The 6396-nt window shown below is 43.0% G+C and overlaps 1 protein-coding gene across 1 annotated transcript in view; it reads right to left on the minus strand.

Moving 5' to 3' along the window:
- Positions 1-5554, minus strand: part of LOC125453805 (GRIP and coiled-coil domain-containing protein 2-like) — a 146498-nt gene extending 140944 nt beyond the window's left edge. Inside the window, exons 1-2 of the mRNA XM_059647642.1 lie at positions 5472-5554; positions 4783-4982 (exon numbers count right to left, since the gene is read on the minus strand). The gene's annotated coding sequence lies outside the window, so the exon portion shown is untranslated. The remainder of the gene's footprint in view (positions 1-4782; positions 4983-5471) is intronic.
- Positions 5555-6396: the final 842 nt, after the last annotated feature.

A 6396-nucleotide genomic window follows, 5' to 3' on the forward strand; every position in this document is an offset into this window, starting at 1 on the left:
GAGCCTAGCAGAGAACACAGGGGAGTAGCAACAGCTGGAGTTTCTGGGTATAATTCACAAGGCACAGCAGAAATTCATCTCAAAGAAGAAGAAACATACTACATAGTGACCATAGCTGACAAGGAAAATGAGGGACAGCAGAAAAGAAAAAGCATATAATGTGATGAAGATTCTTAGGGAGCCAGAGGATTGGCAATCTTCTAAACGCCAGCAGAGAATAAGAAGCAATAAGGGGTAGATGATGAAATATGAGAGTCAGCTACCTAGTAATATAAAAGAAAATTGCAAGAGTTTTTTTTAAGATATCTAAAATGGTAAGATAGAGGCAACAGCAGACATTAGGCCACAGAATTTGAGGCTGGAGAATTAGTAATGGGGGTCAAAAAAATGGTGGAGGAACTAAATAGGTACTTTGCATCAGTCTTCACAGTAGAAAACACCAGCAACATAGCAGAACTTCAAGAGATTCACGAGGCAGGGGTGAGTGTGGTGGCCATCACAAAGGAGAAGGTGCTGGGGAATCTGAAAGGTGTGAAGGTTGAGAAGTCATCCAGACCAGATGGATTTGTCAGCACAGTGGTACAGTGGTTAGCCCTTGTGCCTCATAGTGCAACGAAACTGGATTTGATTCTAGTCTTGGGTGATTATGTTGAGTTTCTCGACACGTTGCGTGGGTTTCCACCGGGTGCGCTGGTTTCTTTCTAAAGTTCAACATTTTAGGTGGATTGGCCATGCTAAATTGCCCCGTAGTGTCCAGGGACGTGCAGGCTAGGTGGATTAGCCATGGTCAACATGGGGTTACAGGATTTTGTGGGATGCTCTTCGGAGGGTCATTGCACTGTTGATGGGATGAATGACATCTTTCTGTACTGTAGGGATTCTATAATTACACCCTAGAATGCTGAGGAGGTTGCAGAGGCATTGGTGGTGACCTTCCAGAAATCACTGGAATCAGGGAGGATGCCAGATGACTAGAAAATGGTTACAATATTACTCCTGTTTAAGAAGGGAGAGAGACAGAAGACAGGAAACTACATGCTGGTTAACCTAATCTTGGTCTTTGGTAAGATTTTAGCGTCTATTATTAACGATGAGATTGGAATTGTTTGATAAAATAGGGCTGTGCATAGAACGTCCGCACAGTTTCATCAAGCGGAGGTCATGTCTGACAAATCTGGTAGAAGTATTTGGGGCAAATAACAAGCAAGTTGGACAAAGGGGTGCCAGTGGATGTGATCTATTTGGATTTCCAGAAGGCCTTTGACAAGGTGCTAAATAAGACAAGAACCCATTAGGTATTAGGGGATAAGTACTGTATGGATAGAGGATTGACTGAACAGCAGAAGGTAGAGAGTAGAGATAAAGGCGTCTTTTTCAGGTTGGTCCTGTAAGGGTCTGTGTTGGGGCCACAAATATTCACGTTATACATGAACAATGTGGACAAAGGAACTTAGTGCGTTAAGTCTGCAGCTGTTACAAAGATAGGTGGATTAGATTAGATTAGATTCCCTACAGTGTGGAAACAGGCCCTTTGGCCCAACGAGCCCACACCGTCCCTTGGAGCATCCCACCCAGACCCATCCCCCCTATAACCCACACACGCCTGAACACAATGGACAATTTAGCATGGCCAATCCACCTAACCTGCACGTCTTTGGACTGTGGGAGGAAACCGGAGCACCCGTAGAAAACACACGCAGACACGGGGAGACTGTGCAAACTCCACACAGACAGTCGCCCGAGGCGGGAATCGAACCCGGGTCCCTGGCGCTGTGAGGCTGCAGTGCTAACCACCGAGCCACCGTGCCGCGGTATGTTGTTAAACTTGAAAGAGTTTAAAAAGATTTACAAGGATGTTGCTGCGATTACAGGGCTTGAGATATAGGGACAGGCTGAATAGATTAGGTTAGATTACCTACAGTGTGGAAACAGGCCCTTTGGCCCAACAAGTCTGCACCACCCATTCAAGCATCCCACCCAGACCCATCCCCCTATAACCCACACACGCCTGAACACAATGGACAATTTAGCATGGCCAATCCACCTAACCTGCACATCTTTGGACTGTGGGAGGAAACCGGAGCACCCGTAGAAAACACACGCAGACACGGGGAGACTGTGCAAACTCCACACAGACAGTCGCCCGAGGCGGGAATCGAACCCGGGTCCCTGGCGCTGTGAGGCTGCAGTGCTAACCACCGAGCCACCGTGCCGCGGTATGTTGTTAAACTTGAAAGAGTTTAAAAAGATTTACAAGGATGTTGCTGCGATTACAGGGCTTGAGATATAGGGACAGGCTGAATAGATTAGGTTAGATTACCTACAGTGTGGAAACAGGCCCTTTGGCCCAACAAGTCTGCACCACCCATTCAAGCATCCCACCCAGACCCATCCCCCTATAACCCACACACCCCTGAACAATACAGGCAATTTAGTATGGCCAATCCACCTAACCTGCACATCTGGACTTTGGGAGGAAACCGGAGCATCCGGAGGAAACCCACGCAGACACAGGGAGAATGTGCAAACTCCACACAGACAGTCGCCGAAGGCTGGAATTGAACCCGCGTCCCTGGCTCTGTGAGGTTGCAGTGCTAACCACTGAGCCACCGTGCTGCCCGGGGGTTATTTAGACTGGGGCTATTTTCCCTGAAGCATTGGAGGCTGAGGGTGACCTTATAGAGGTTTATAAAATCATGAGAGGCATGGATAGGGTGAATAGTCATGGTCATTTTCTCAGGTTAGGGGCGTCCAAAACTAGAGGGCATAGGTTTAACATGAGAGAGCAAAAATTTTAAAGGGGCACTTTTTTTTTACAGAGCGTGTATGTATGGAATGAGCTATTGGAGGAAGTGGTGGGAGCTGGCGTAATTCCAGCATTTATAAGGCATCTGGGTAGGTACATGAATAGCATGCACGAGCTGGTCCAAAGGTTCTGCTTCCATGCTGTGCTGCTCAATGACTGTAAGAGCAGAGATGTACTGCTGAGGCTGAATGAGGCACCAGTGTGACCACATTTGGAATATTGTGAGCAGTTTTGGGCCCTGTATCTAAGGAAAGATGTGCTGGCATTTGAGGAAGTTTCCAAGAATGGCCCCAGGGATGATGGGATTTTCATATGAAGAATGGTTGAGGATTCTGGGTCTTGATGGAGCTCGGAAGGATGAAGAGGATGTCATCAAAATTTAAGAATATTGAGGGGCCTGGATAAAGTGGACATGGAAAAGATGTTTCCACTTGGAGGAGAGATGAGGACCTCAGGGCACAGCCTCAAAGTGACTCTTTAGAACTGTGATGAGGAGGAATTTCTTTGGCCAGAGGGTGGTTAATCTGTTGAAGTAATTCCCGCAGAGTGTTTTGGAGGCCAAGTCATTGAGTGTATTTAAGACACAAATAGGTAGATTCTTGAATGGTAAGGGATCAAGGTTTACATAACGAAGGCAGGAGAGTGTGGTTAAGAGATCTATCAGCTTTGATGAAATAGTGAAGCAGGTTAGATGGGCCAAGTGGCCCAAATCTGCTGCCAAATCCTACAATCTATTTGATCCTTTCTCTCTCTTTGATCGTCTCTCCGTATTTGATCCTCCCTGTATACATATGACAAACTATATCTATTTATTTGATCCCCAGTCTTTCTGACCCTCTCTAATTGTTCCCCTCTTTCTCTTTCATCCCCTCCTCTCTCTTTATTTCATCCACACTTTCCCTCTATTTCACATACACTCTTTCCCTCTCTTGTTGACCCCCTCTCTGGCTCTTTTTGTTCTGTCTGCTCTCTCTATTTGACCCAATGGGTCTCTCTTTGATCCTTCCTCCATCTTTGATCCTCACTTTCTATTTGATCCCTTCCTCTGTATAATCAACTCTCTCTTTCTGTTTCTGTCTCTGTCTTGTTCTCTCTCTGTCTCTCTCTCTGGTCCTCCTCTCTGTATGATTCTGTCCCTCCCTCTGTGGGCTGCTCGCTCGATATTCAATTCCCTCTACAGAACTATGATCCACTATCTCCCTTTATAATGGACTCTCTGTTTGATCCCCTCCTTATATATAAACACGATGCACTCTCTCAGTCTACTTGATTTTTTCTCTCTCTCTCTTTAATTCGCTATTTCTCTATCACTATTTGATCCCCTCTCTAAATAAATATGATTCAGACTTATACATTTGATCCCCTCTCATCTCTTTTTGGTTCTCTCTCTCTATTTGATGCATTGCCTATATATTTGAATGTTCAACTCTCTATGTGATCCTATTTTCTATATCCTTTCTCTGTGTGTGATCATCTCTACAGTATAATTTCTGCACTCATTCTCTGTATCTCTCTACTTGGTGTACCATCTCCCTTTCTCCTCCAAGCCGCATCATCTCCATTTATTTGATCCTCTCCCTCTCCATTTGATTCCCTGCATCTCTCTATTTGCTACATAATATCTCATTTGAATCCCTCTATTTCTGTGTTCGATCATCTTTATAAGTCTCTCTCCATTTGATGATCGCTATTTGCAATATTGTCTCTATTTGTTACAGTGTCTTTATTACTGTCTCTTCCTATTAGTGTCGATTTGATCCTCTCTACCTCTATCTCCCTATGTTACGTTGTATCGCTTCAATTTGATCATTTCAATTTGTTACGATATGTCTCTCAATTCGATCCTCCCTACTTTTATTTGTTACTCTCTGTCTCTGTCCTTCCCTCCCTTTCTCTCTGATTGTTACACTATCGCTAGCTGAGAGATTGTGCCTCTCTGCGTGGTCCGCTCTCTGGCTCTTCCTAATTCAACGTGCCTGATCTGACGGCTGTCTCCTCACCAGCGGCTGATCACTGCTCTGCTCCCCACGACTCTGTCCTCTCCGGGCCGCCGCTGTCGCTCCTGCTGCTGCCGCTGCCGGGCCTGACTCTGGCACTAGCTCCGGCTCCGGATGGAGTCCTCACCACCGCCTGCAACATATTCCGGGGTCGGCCCAACCACTTAAAGGTGCCATCCCTGCAATACATGTCGGCCAGCAGCGAAAATCCCTTTAATTCTGACAGTTACTCAAAACCACCCCCGAAGTAAATTAACTCAGTCTTCAAATTATGAACAATAAACCGATCCGTGTCTACTAAAATGCTCTAATCCCCTATGTATTAAATTTACACCGATATATAGAATTATCCCAGTCTGTACTGAATAAATTATCCCCGATTAAATTACTCCTGTTCCAATATATGTATTAACGCATTTTCCCAGCCCAAACACATATTTAATTTTCCGATCGCTATATAAATAAAATCACATATTTATGTATCAAATTACATATATCATCACGATGTATGTTATCTTAGCCCCATATATAGTGGATAATACTCGATTCGATTTGTATAACTATACCAACCCCTTACATTTGAAATAATCTCCATCATATTAAATTTTCTCACTTCATACATATTATCTCATCCCTATATATTTAGTTCTTCAAGTTCTGATACATACAATGTATACATATTTTCCGGCCTCCATATAAGTTACTCCACTCCCATGTACTGAATTGTTCTCCATTTTATACATAAGAATAGTCCTCCCCTATACATATTAAGATATCCTTCCACATACATGTATGTATAAATTTAACCCAGTTCACATATAAAACTATAATCACCCCTTGATATATTTAATCACCCCTTTTTCTGCATACAATGAATTATCTTCATTTTTGTGTATATATTAATATATTCTCCCTATATATATTAAATTATCCCAATCCTATTTATATTAAGTTGTCATCCTACCCTACATCTTGACTTCCATTCACTCCTACATGTAATGAATCATTTCCGTTCTTAAGCAATAAATTACCCTAATCCTGACATATTGAATTATCCACACCATGGTAACGGCATTATTTTAACTATGTTAAATTATGTTAGCCACTGTATGTAGAGTTAATCCTATCCCTGTATAATTATCCTCATGGCTATAATTATGTTAATTTATCCTACATATACAGTAAATTATTCTAATCCCGCACAATGAAACATAAATATATGTGCCTTATATACTAAATTATCCCCGATCCATCATATGAATTAGTGACATCCCTAAATGTATACATATGTAGCAAATTTAAACATTGTTAAAAAGTGACACAGAGTCAAAGATTTTCATCTTATACTCATCAGAACTATAATGCAGGAAGCAGGATTAGGAAATGGGACACCAGTTTAACTGACATGAAGAGAGGGTGCTGAATGTTTGGGCATGGAGAAGCAGCCGGAACAGTTAACCGTCAACCTTAGTTTTAAGGTTAGGCAGATAGACTTTGATTACTCAGGAGCAGAAATAGACCATTCAGTTATAGAGTCTGCTTGCATATATAAAATCATCATAACCCAGGCCTGTATCGACATCAAAACATATC

This window comes from Stegostoma tigrinum, chromosome 7 (genome assembly GCF_030684315.1).
Source record: "Stegostoma tigrinum isolate sSteTig4 chromosome 7, sSteTig4.hap1, whole genome shotgun sequence".
NCBI classification, from domain to species: Eukaryota; Metazoa; Chordata; class Chondrichthyes; order Orectolobiformes; family Stegostomatidae; genus Stegostoma; species Stegostoma tigrinum.